Source organism: Mandrillus leucophaeus, unplaced genomic scaffold, assembly GCF_000951045.1.
Source record: "Mandrillus leucophaeus isolate KB7577 unplaced genomic scaffold, Mleu.le_1.0 Scaffold852, whole genome shotgun sequence".
Lineage (NCBI taxonomy): Eukaryota > Metazoa > Chordata > Mammalia > Primates > Cercopithecidae > Mandrillus > Mandrillus leucophaeus.
In genome coordinates, this window is record NW_012109275.1 from 1,151,509 (window position 1) to 1,163,964 (window position 12,456).

The following is a 12,456-nucleotide window of genomic DNA, read 5'->3' on the forward strand; positions in this document are numbered from 1 at the left end:
AAATGATCCCACACCTTCAAAGATGTAACAATCTCACTGTCTTATTTGCATTTTTCATTTATTCATGAAATGCTTGCTTATATGCGATCTATAAGATGCATTGTCAAAAAAGCGGTATTTATATCTTTATTTTTAAGGCTAAAGTTTTATGTAATGCATATGGCTGTTTTCTACAGTGACCAGAAAAGCTGCAGAAGGAAAACTCTAAAGATTGTATAAGAATTCATTATTTTTAGAAACTTAAATGAGAAAGCCAGAGAGATCACTTACACTAACAGGCACAGTGGTTAAGAATGTGAACTCGCTCTCTCTCCTCCTGCCGCCCAAGATGCCGAAAGGAAAGAAGGCCAAGGGAAAGAAGGTGGCTCCAGCTCCTGCTGTCGTGAAAAAGCAGGAGGCCAAGAAAGTGGTGAATCTCCTGTTTGAGAAAAGACCTAAGAATTTTGGCATTGGACAGGACATCCAGCCCAAAAGAGACCTCACCCGCTTTGTGAAATGGCCCCGCTCTATCAGGTTGCAGCGGCAGAGAGCCATCCTCTATAAGTGGCTGAAAGTACCTCCTGCTATTAACCAGTTCACCCAGGCCCTGGACTGCCAAACAGCTACTCAGCTGCTTAAGCTGGTCCACAAGTACAGGCCAGAGACGAAGCAAGAGAAGAAGCAGAGGCTGTTGGCCCGGGCCGAGAAGAAAGCTGCTGGCAAAGGGGACGTCCCCACTAAGAGACCACCTGTCCTTCGAGCAGGAGTTAACACTGTCACCACCTTGGTGGAGAACAAGAAAGCTCAGCTGGTGGTGATTGCACACGACGTGGATCCCATCGAGCTGGCTGTCTTCTTGCCTGCCCTGTGTCGTAAAATGGGGGTTCCTTACTGCATTATCAAGGGGAAGGCAAGACTGGGCCGTCTAGTCCACAGGAAGACCTGCACCACTGCCGCCTTCACACAGGTGAACTCGGAAGACGAAGGCGCTTTGGCTAAGCTGGTGGAAGCTATCAGGACCAATGACAACGACAGATACGATGAGATCCGCTGTCACTGGGGCGGCAATGTCCTGGGTCCCAAGTCTGTGGCTCATATCGCCAAGCTCGAAAAGGCAAAGGCTAAAGAACTTGCCACTAAACTGGGTTAAATGTACACTGTTGAGTTTTCTGTACATAAAAATAATTAAAATACAAATTTTCCTTAAAAAAAAAAAAAAAGAATGTGAACTCTTGCTGTACTACACAGGGTCAAGTCCTGGCTCCACCATTTACTAGCGTGTGACTTTGGATTGTTCTTAAACATTTATTGCCTCAATTATTCCTCTATAAAATGGGACTATTAATAGTTCTTCATAAGGTTATGGTGAAGATTAAATCAGATGACCAGTGTAATATTAATAGAACAGGGTACCCAATAAGCACTTAACAAATGTAGCTATTGCTTTTGTTCTTTTCACTTTTGCTTGTGGAAGGCAACCTTACCTTGTGCTTGCCTTATTTTTTCTGCCAGGAAATGTGCTCTGAAGATCAAGAGGTCCTTCTCAGCAGGCTACAATCTGATCAGCTGCAGCATAGATGTGTTGGACTCACCCCAAAGAGTCAAGATGGTCTTCAATGAAATGAGAGCAAATTTGGAATAACTCTGCTTTGACCTTGAGAAAGTTTCCTAAGCTTCAGCTACATATCTTGGGGTAGCTTTTATCTACTCTGGGATTTTTCCAAGACTGTTATATGAATCATGAGAAGGTTTCTTAGGCTGTCATCACCATGTTTAAAAGCAAGAGTATTTGGTGACTATTCCTACATGATTATTTTTTCCTTTGCTGATTCCACTTTGTTTCTATTCTCATTGTCTTCTCTACTGAGATATGTTTTGTGGTTGGAGCCAAAGTCTCTCATATATATGCCATTTGGTAAAGGCCCAGAAGTCCTCTATTTTTGACCTTCTCCAATTTTTCAGCAATCACTATGCCTTGTAGACTTGTGCCAGCTTAGAATACTATGTAGAGTCAGTCTTGGACAGTTTTGTCCAACAGGCTATCAAAGGGCACTCCAGATTTGCTGGATAGATGGACTTTTAATTAAGCTGTATGTACCAAGGTGTCTGAAAACTTTGAAGCAAGAGAAAATTATGTGTAAATTACCTAACTTTGTGTCTGGCATGTTCTAGGACAACACTGTTGAATAGAACTTTATGTAATAATGGAAATATTGTATATTTGTGCTACCCACTACGGTAGCCACAGCCCCATGTGACTCTTGAGCACTTGAAATGTAGCTTTTGTGAGGAAGGAACTAAAGAATTAATGTAATCTCTTTTAATTTATTGGCCACAGTGCAGTTATAGGACAGGCTGCATGTGTTCTGTAATTCTTGAAAGTCTTGTCAAAGCAAGTAGTACAGGTTGAGTCTCCCTTATCTGAAATGTTGAGACTAAAGGTCTTTCAGATTTCCATTTTTTTTTCCAGATTTTGGAATATTTGCATATACATAATGAGATATCTTGGAATAGGATCCAACTCTAAACACGAAATTCATTTATGTTTCACATAGACCTTATACAACTATCCTGAAGGTAATGTATACAGTATTTCTTAATAATTTTGTACATGAACTGAAGTTTGTTTTAGTACTTATGCATGGAATTTTCCACTTGTGGTGAAATGTTTGTGTCCTTAAAAGTTTCATATTTTGGAGCGTTTCAGATTTTGGATTTCGGGGTTAGGGATATTCAACCTGTATACACTTAACTGCTTTATAGAAAAAGGACAAAAATCTCAGAAAAGTGAAGAAATTTTCAATGGTTCACCGAACTAGCAAGTTGCACATGGTCAGGAAGGGATTTACACTCTTCTGTCTCTGAAGCCACACCAAGGGGGTTTTCTTCCACATCACACTACATAGTACTGTGCTGCAGCATTATATTACTATAATTCTTTTGAAATTACCATAACGTCAACTAAATGTTGTTATATGCTGGTAGAATTACTCTAACCTATTGTCTCCAGAGAATGAATTGGACGAATTGACTTGTGCCTAGGGAGAGAATTTGCAACTGCCTATGGAAAACCTGGTATTCCTTCCCCCTTGAAGACACTTCAGAGTAGGTTGTACCTCTCCCTTTCCTTACCACTGTGACAATGGACTATGATGTCAAAAGAACAGTCAGATATCACAGCAAGCTGGTAGTTTGGGGACAGCAGTGCACTTCTTTTGCAAACTTATACCAGATTGATTTCCCAACACATGTTTATAGATGTGCTCTCCTGAGCTCCACACACAGAGAACCATTTCCCTTTTGAACAGCTTGTCTGGTTACATCTTGTAGTAATTTATCTGTGTGCTCTCTGCCAACTAGTTTGTAGGGAAAACATGTTTGATGTGTAACAATAGATCGTTTGGGGATAAATCAAACTCTTAATGAAGTCCTGCTTCTCTTCAGCCAGGCATTTCACTCTGAAGAGCCTCTCTGAGGTGCTAGTGGATTGAGGAAACGGAACGTAGGTGCCCCAGTCTGCGAGACAAGTAGACGCATGGAAAGCCGGGTTTCTCCAAGACAAGACTAAAGACACAGCATCCCTGGGGTCCCTTCTCATGGAGTCCAACTAAAACCACTGAAGTTGGATTGGAGACTAGAGCCTGGAGACAGTTCAGATTAGACCTATGTTTGGAAGAAATGAGAGATCTATTTTGCCCAAAGCCTCACACTTTCCTTGGAGGGGAGCCATGACCGCCCACACACCCTTGTCTTTCCCAGTTCCTGTAGGGAAAAGGAAAGTTACAAGGAGATAGAAAGTAAAAAGAAAAGAGGGAACGGAGGGGGAAGAAACAAGAATGAGCTGAAAAGAAAAGCTGAAAGGAAAGAGAAATGAAGTGGGAAGTGAGCAAGAAGGAAGGGAGAAAGAAAGAAGGAATACATCAGAAGTTTCAGTTTACAACCCTGTGTATCCTAAACATTGTTACTAACAAGTTCTGACTGAGTTCCTGCCATATGCCAGACCCCATTGCCAGACAGGATGCTAGGTGTTTTCAACCACTGCTAAGGACTAAGTGAGACTTCAAGAGCTTGAGATAACAGTAGTTCAATTCCTGCAAAGCCCTTACCTGGAGAATCTACACCACACAGATGCCACCAAGAAAGTATACAATCTGTCTTATAACCATTTTACTCTGGATATCCAGAAGTGGAGGGATCAGAGACTGAACAGTGGAGAGAAAGGGCACCACTGAGCATCAGCTGATATAAAGTGTATAATCATATCGGTCTGTCCTCGTTTGAGGACATGCATCACCCATAGATATGCTTAAATGCCAAGTAAAACATATCTTGTGCTTTGAGTCTGAACTCATGAACTCCCCCCGGGAGCCTTTGCAGGGACTGGTATATGCTTTTCCCTGAGTTGGGGGTGCATTTAAAGCTAAATTCTGTGATTGTTTTCTGAGGAGAAAAATGAGCTGCGCTGGTGCTTTTCTTTAGTGAATGAGGAACTCTTTCATCAACTAAACCCTTTTCCCCAGTCTTCTCTGGCTCCCACTGCCTCCAGGATCAAGTCCAAACCCTTTGTCCTGCAATCCAAGGCCTTCCACAGGCCGGCTCCAGACAGCCTTATCAACAGTGTTTTTCCAGCCCTCTCCACTGTGAATGATCAATCCAGTAAGGCTTGTCTACTCACACTCCCTCTCCCCTAGCACACAATACTGCCCCTGAATTCGCCTCCCTATGCCTTTGTTCCCATGGTTCCTTTCAACTAGGAGGCTCTTGCTGCATCTCACCCTCTTCTAAAATGTAAACAAAAGCTTCAAAGCCCCATTGAAGGCCGGTCCCCTTGGGAAGAATTCCAAATCTATGGTGACCTCTTCTTCCTCTGACCCTTCTCGATATCCAGTGTTGGTGCTACGTGGTGGGGGCAATAGGATGTCATCCAGCAATGCCCCCGGGTCCCTGTGAAAGAGGTTATTCTCTCTGTCCTGCTGTGCTTCCAGATCTCTTATATTCTTTTTTTCCTGTCTCCTTTCTTCATGTTTATCAACATTGTCCTGTTGTCTGTGTCTCCTGGTAAATTGTTCTCCATCTATCATTGCCTCTCCTCATTGCTAGGAAGCCAGATTACCAAGCAGCCCCCTAACCCCTGTTAAAGAGAATAACTTCCTCCTCTCTCTCCCCTAAGGACTCTGAGGATCTGCAACTATTTACTGTACTGTTTGTTTCATTCTGCAATATGAATAGCAATTCTTAGACATTTTCTGTCTTCCAAATTAGATTGTAAGCCTCTTGAGTGCAGGAAATTGGGTCATCTTTGTTTCCCTCTCAGTCTTTACCATATTGGATCATATATAGATGATGCTCAATAAATGCTTATGAAATGTATTTTCATAATTATTGTATTTCCCAACTGTGCCTTAAATATAGGCAGATATGCTGAGCGAAGGCTTAGAGAGCCTTCTGATGAGTGAAAGCATTTCTGGAGAAATAGGAAACATCTGAAATATTTAGGGTATAAGTCTTCTCTCCCCTGTGCTTAGGATTCATTCTCAGATAATCTTAGTTCTCATATTGGAATGGTTCCCTTAAGGAAATTCAGGGTATTATTTCCCTAAGAAGAAGGGTGGATATAGGATGACTGGGGCAATTTTTTTCTAAGTCAGGTACATCCAATAATTGGAAACCAAGTCCATCAGCTTTCACCAGAGCTAGAATTGAGAATGAACTCAAGGGGACAAAGCTGTGCTCTCAGCCTTCCAGGGCAACCTTGTGTCTTATCACTTGCTCTTTCAGTGCATGAAGTCCATTTTCCCCTCTCCAAGGATTTTCTCTACCACCCAGCTCAGCTTGCATAGGGCTTTGACTTGCTGTGGTGCTAAGTGCATTTTGCAATGTCTCCAATGTTCTCCGTCACTAACTAGAAACAGTTGCTCAGTTTTCTAATTCCAAACTCTGAGCAAAGAATGTGATTATCCTTGTTCACTCTTTCTTGTCAGGCCAGAAGTCCCTGGCAAGCTTCAGGATGGGCCACCTCTGATGCCGGCACCATTTCTGGTGAAGTCAACCCAGGGTGAGAAGTGGAGAGGTGGAGTGAGAGGTAACATCATGAAAAATACAACTGCCCAAGCCCATCCCACCAGCAGAGCCTAGGAACAGGTATGATCATGATTCCCCTTTCATGCAACCTGTTTATGAAGACAGACACTTTTATAATGGTAGAAAACACAAACTCCTAAAGGGATTAGACAAGCAATATGCACGAGTGAAACAGTTCTGGTGTAAGGCAATGGGAGATGGTGGCTCCAATAAATTGTTAATGTGTTGACATGTTGCCATATCTTTCAGTTTTTAAAGAGATGCTGTTAAGTATGGATTTTAGTGTAAAGTTTCTGAGTTTTAAAACAGTTGTGCAAGCCAAACCAAACCTGTCTGTGGGCCGTATTAGTCCTGCAGGATGTCAGTTTTCAGGCCCTACTTTAAAAATTGATATACAAGGCAGATATCCTAAAAGTAAGGCAAATGACATATGGGCAGTGGGCTCATTATTGTAATTCATGTTTTCATCATATATCATTTGCATATTAATCCCTCACTAAGTATTTATTGGCTAACTTTTTTTAGATTATTTTATTTTATTTTATTTTTGAGATGGAGTCTCGCTCTGTCACCCAGGCTGGAGTGCAGTAGCGCGATCTCGGCTCATTGCATGCTCCACCTCCTGGGTTCACCCAATTCTCCTACTTCAGCCTCCCAAGTAGCTGAGACTACAGGTGCCCACCACAATGCCTGGCTAATTTTGTTTCTGTACTTTTAGTAGAGACAGGGTTTCACCGTGTTAGCCAGGATGGTCTCAATCTCCTGACCTCATGATCCACCTGCTAGGCTTCCCAAAGTGCTGGGATTACAGGCGTGAGCCACTGCACCCGGCCTTGGCTAACTTATTAAAATAAATTATTTGCTTTGGATTATTTTGGGACGTGTATTTGCATTTTCGTCATTTCAGAGCTCCTCCAACTTCTTGCCCAAGCTCACGTGATACTATCTTTACCCAACTAGGAGAAGACAAGACTCCAGGGAGATTTTAGCCTGAGGCTTCATAAAAGATCACTTTTGGGAGATGATCTGTCATTAATGACCTTTCCTCTGGTTTCTCAAAGACCACCCAGGCCTCTGGCTCGAAGACAAACCCAGTACTAAGCCAGCAGGGTAATCGGAAAAAACCCAAACCCTCATGCCTTGGGAGCTGTAGAAGGTAGATTTTGCAAAGTTGGTTGCAAAAGCCAGAACAAACAGGCACGTATATATTCAGGGGAAGGTGGTGAATAGACGGAGAGTGGAAACATGTGATCACCAAGTTCACCAAGTTATTCACAAGATTGACCATGCCTTGTTGAGAAATCTCCACAATACTCAATGGTTAGGGCAAGTTGCCAGATGCAATGAGTGTTGGCTGTTTCTCCCAATCAAGAATAATCCTACCCCACAGGGTTGAGTGATGCTTAAACACCTCTCCAAGGGGAAGATGAATGTGGCCCATGGGCTGTTTCTTACAGAAGTACATGATTTGGGAAGAACCAGTGTCATTTCCATTTGCCAAACATTATACCACATGATTGGGGGAGAAAAGAAATCCCCAAATGTCGGTTGAATGTTTTATCCCAGAGATGAGTTTTGAGAAATAGAGACAATGCAAACCTAGCCTAGAAATATCTATGACTGGGGTCTTCTCCCTTCTTTTTAAAATGCCATGTGTTTGTGTGTGGGTGTGTGTTTGTATGTGTGCATGTGCATACATGTGTGCATGCCTGTGTGTTTTCTTGAAGTAGGATATTTTTATAGAAAAAAAAATTTGTTAAGTGTATTGATGAATAAATTATCACAAAATGAACATATTCATATAATCACCACCCAGGTTAAGAAATAGAATATTATCAGTACTCCATAAGCCCCCCTACCATGCCACTCCTAGGTTTTCGCCCTCTCCAATTCCCCAAAGATAGCCATATCTTGGTTTCTAACACCATAGTTTAGTTTTATCTGTTTTTCAACTTCATATAAAATAACACATATTGAACATACTTTCTGTATCTACTTTTTGCAATAATTATTATACAGTAATTGATTGCAATAATTGATTAATATTATACAGTAGTAACTGTATAATATTTCATCATAAGAATATAGCACATTCTTATAATGAAATAATATATTTTTATTCTACTATTGATGAAAATCTAATTTATTTCCAGCTTGGTGCCATTATACATAATGCTGCCATGAAATTCTTGCTCAGACTTTAGGTGACCTTAGAAATGTAGGAATTTCTGTTTGATCTATATCTAGGAGTAAAATTCTTGGGTCATAGGGAAGACATATTTCAACATGGATAGGCACCATAAAAGAATTGTCCAAAGTGGTTGTACCAATTTATACCAATGAGTGAGAATTCCTATTGGGTTTTGCATTTTCACCAGCACTTGTATTGTTGGGCTTTTTAACTTTAGCCATTCTGATGTATGTTTTCATCCAGCAGTTAGAAACACAGCAATTTTTTAGGTTTATTATACTATGCAAACTTCTGGTTGCATGTGACTTTGCTGTCACTTGAGAATAGAACCAATATTTTTAAAATCTTTTATTATAATATTTTTAGTGTACCCATATAGATGACGTTTATACAGCATTTCAAACAATATCTCGCCTTAAATTGAATCTGAAAAAATGCAGAACCAATCTTCATACCCTTGTTTATGTGCCCCACCACCACCCAGCGCTCTTCCCACCATCTTTTACCCTTTTAGAACTCTCTCATTCTGCAGGACTGAGCTCCATCCCCTAACCATGTGCCCTACAACCTCCCCACCCCCACTAATCAAGCCTTCTTTGATTACATCACCCCTTATTGATTGCTCGCTCTTTGCAATTTCTATAGCACCTTCAGTGTTTTTCAGGCTTTTCTGAAGTATTTGTAAAATTACAAACTACTAGGCCTCATTCTGGGAGACAGTCCTTGGAGGTGTTCTGGTTTACAAGTACCCCAGGTGATTGTGATCACTGGGGAAATCTGATGAATATCCAATGCCACAGAATTTAAGAGAAATAGATAAAAGTAGTCCCAAATTATGACCACTCCAGTTAAGAACAATTTCTAAATATGACTGGTTACTTATCAGTTCCACCAAATCTCCACCTCCTGCCATTCTCATGCCTTCCCCAGACCCCACCCCAAGAACTGCAGAAGATGCAGATCCTAGAGACTTCACCTATTAACCAACCTATTGGAAAGTAAATAATACAGCCTTGGTACTCAAAGTGTGGTCCCTGGACCACAGCATCAGTACCACCTGGAAACTTGCTAAAAATGCAGAACCTCAGGTCCATTCCAGACTTACTGAACCAGCATCTGAAGTTTATCAAGATCTCCAGGTGATTCATATCTACATTAACATTTGAGAAGCACTACTTTATTATGTGTTCGTGGAGAACTACTAGATGGTCTGGGGATCCCAGTACCTAAGCAACATAGAAATGGCATGAGCTTTGGAATCAGACAGTCATTAGTTTGAATCTCAGTTGTGTGGCTGGCATGAGCTTCGGAATAAAATGGTCTTTAGTTTGAGTCCCAGCTGTGTGACTGACAGAAAAGGTACTTAATTTCCATATCATCAAAAGTCATTGGCAAAATGGGGACAATAATTTCTACCACATGGGGATGGCATAAGAGTTAATGAGGTCACCTAAATAAAGTATCTGCTTCACAATAGGTGCTCACTCACTAATGGCAATTTGCTTTTCATAATGCCTGGCACACAACGAGTGCTCCAAATGCTATTACAGGTGCTGGTCTTGGAGGAGGTGGTCTAGATATTATTATTATTATTATTATTATTATTATTATTATGATATTTTGAGATGGAGTCTTGCTATGTCACCCAGGCTGGAGTGCAGCAGCATGATCTCAGCTCACTGCAGCTCCCAGACTCAAGTGATTCTCTTGCCTCAGCCTCCAGAGTAGCTGGGATTACAGGCACCTGCCACCACACCCAGCTAATATTTTTATTTTTATCTTTATTTTTAGGAATGCCAGGGTTTCGCTATGTTGGCCAGGCTGGTCTTGAACTCCTGACCTCAAGCAATCCACCTCTCTCACCCTCCCAAAGTGCTGAGATTATAGGCATGAACCACTGCATGGCCAATAATATCATTATTGTTAATCTGAAAGTGTTTCCAATCTAGGAATAGACAAAGTAAACACATAAAAAGTTGAAAAACAAAAGGTTAGTGTTACAAGAGAATCCTTCCCCACATTGCAAGTCCTGTAAGAAATAGGATTCTAAGAAAGTAAGCATTAAATATATTTCAGAGCAGAGCAACTAACATATCTAAGCCTTTAGTTTATGGTACACATAGATTTAACTATCTCATTCCATACACCCAACTATAAATTAGGTACTATTACAATTGCTCCCATTTTACCACTGAAGCGATTGAACCTCACGAGGTTAAGTAACTTGTCCAAAGTCACTTGAATATTAAGTGGTGAAGCCAAGTCTCCAGAACACAGACATTTTTTTTTCTTTTTTCTTTTCTTTTTTTTTTTTTCAGATAGGTTCTCACTCTGATGCCCAGGCTGGAGTGCAGTAGTGCCTCAACTTCGTGGGCTCAGGTGATTCTCCTAACTCAGCCTTTCGAGTAGCTGTGACTACAGGCATATGGCACCTTGCCGGGCTAAATTTTGTATTTTTTTATAGAGGCAAAATCTCACTATGTGGCCCAGGCTAGTCTCAAACTCCTGGGCTCAAGTGATCCTCCTGCCTCAGCCTCCCAAAGTGCTGAGATGAGATTACAGGCATGAGCCACCGTTCCTGGCCAAAACACAAACTTGTAATGCTGAACAATTCTCTTCAAGTGATTCTTCAAAAGTGAGAGAAGCCACTATGGCTGGAGTGAGTTAGGAGACTACTCTGAGGAGACTAGGATTCATCAGAGCAGTACAGACTGTATAGAATTTGACAGAGAGGTATTCAAGAGAGATACATTCTTATACCACTGGCAACATCTTGGATACACAATTATGTCATAGTTCACAAAGTGTATTCACAAACTTTCATTCAGGGCGGTGAAGATAGAATGTAAATCATCCCTGTCTTGATGATCTTAATATCTATAGCTTTAAATTTATTCTTCAGCTACCAAAGGAGCTTGGTATTATCTTCATTATGCAGATAAGAAAAAGAGAAGTTTAAGTGGCTCACATAAGATAATAGCAGTAATAGGTGATGATCCCAGAAGTTGAACTCAGATCTCCAGAATCTAAGTCTAAGGTAATTTTATTATTTGCCCCTTTAGGAAGAGACAGATGCTAGGATAACCAACAGTCATGTTTTTTTCAGAATAGAAGATTTTCTCAGGATGCAGGACTTATAGGAAAGTCCTGGGTAAACTGAGGCAAGCTGGCCACCCCAATAGAAACTTAAGCCCCAAATGTATGCTTGAGAAACACCCCCTTTGGTTGAACCAAAGGGTTTATTGTGCTAAGGTAGAAATGCTGCTCTCACCAGTAAAAGATCCGGTACTCCACACTGTGTCCATTACCTACTCACTTCTTAGTTCTCAGCAATGCAGTGGCTACAGAGCAGGCCTTCCTTCTTTGAGCACAGACTGCACTCCAAATTTTTACCTCTGTACTTACTTCTTCCCTCAGAACTTGCTGCTGCTGTTGTGTGTGTGTGTGTTGTGGTGTAGACCAGTGCTTCTTAACCTTTAATGTACATACAAATCATGTGGGGATCTTGTTAAAAGGCAGATTCTGATTCATTAGGGTTGAGTTAAAGTCCAAGACTCTGCATTTCCAATAAGCTCTCTGATGTGAAGGTTGCTGGCCATAGACTACACTTTGTAGAAGAAAGAACATCCATTTTTGAAAAAGGGAATGGGAACCCTTAGTCTTAAACAGCATTTAAATTGGTTGAATCCAAATAAACAGTTGATTTCCCTCTATCCTGAGACCTTTCCCTGGTGTCTGACAAGTACAAGCTTGCTCTCAAACAATCTGGATTAAAACCTACCACTAGCTAATTGGGTTACACGGCAAATTATCTAATTTCTCTAAGCTTCAGGTTCCTCACTGGTCAGGTCAGCTTGTTATTCTACTCACAGTCTTATTGTGAAGAATAAAGATAATGTCTATTGAGTATACACCACATTCCCAAATAAACACATATTATCTTTATTCTTCATGAAAAAAAAATTAGCGGGCGCCTGTAATCCCAGCTACTTGGGAGGCTGAGGCCAGAGAAATGCTTGGACCCGGGAGGCAGAGGTTGTAGTGAGCCATGATCGCACCACTGCACTCCAGCCTGGGCAACAAGAGCGAGACTCCATCTCAAAACCAAACAGAAAATACAAAAATTAGCCGGGCGTGGTGGCGGGCACCCATATTCCCAGCTACTCAGGAGGCTGAGGCAGGAGAATCGCTTGAACCTGGGAGGC

General features: G+C 41.3%; 1 pseudogene across 1 annotated transcript; it reads left to right on the top strand.

The window, feature by feature from the left end:
* Positions 1-311: 311 nt before the first annotated feature.
* On the top strand, positions 312-1,185 carry LOC105530905 (annotated as a pseudogene). The gene has a single exon (XR_001004707.1). The product of XR_001004707.1 is annotated as a 60S ribosomal protein L7a pseudogene (transcript).
* The last annotated feature ends 11,271 nt before the right edge of the window (positions 1,186-12,456 follow it).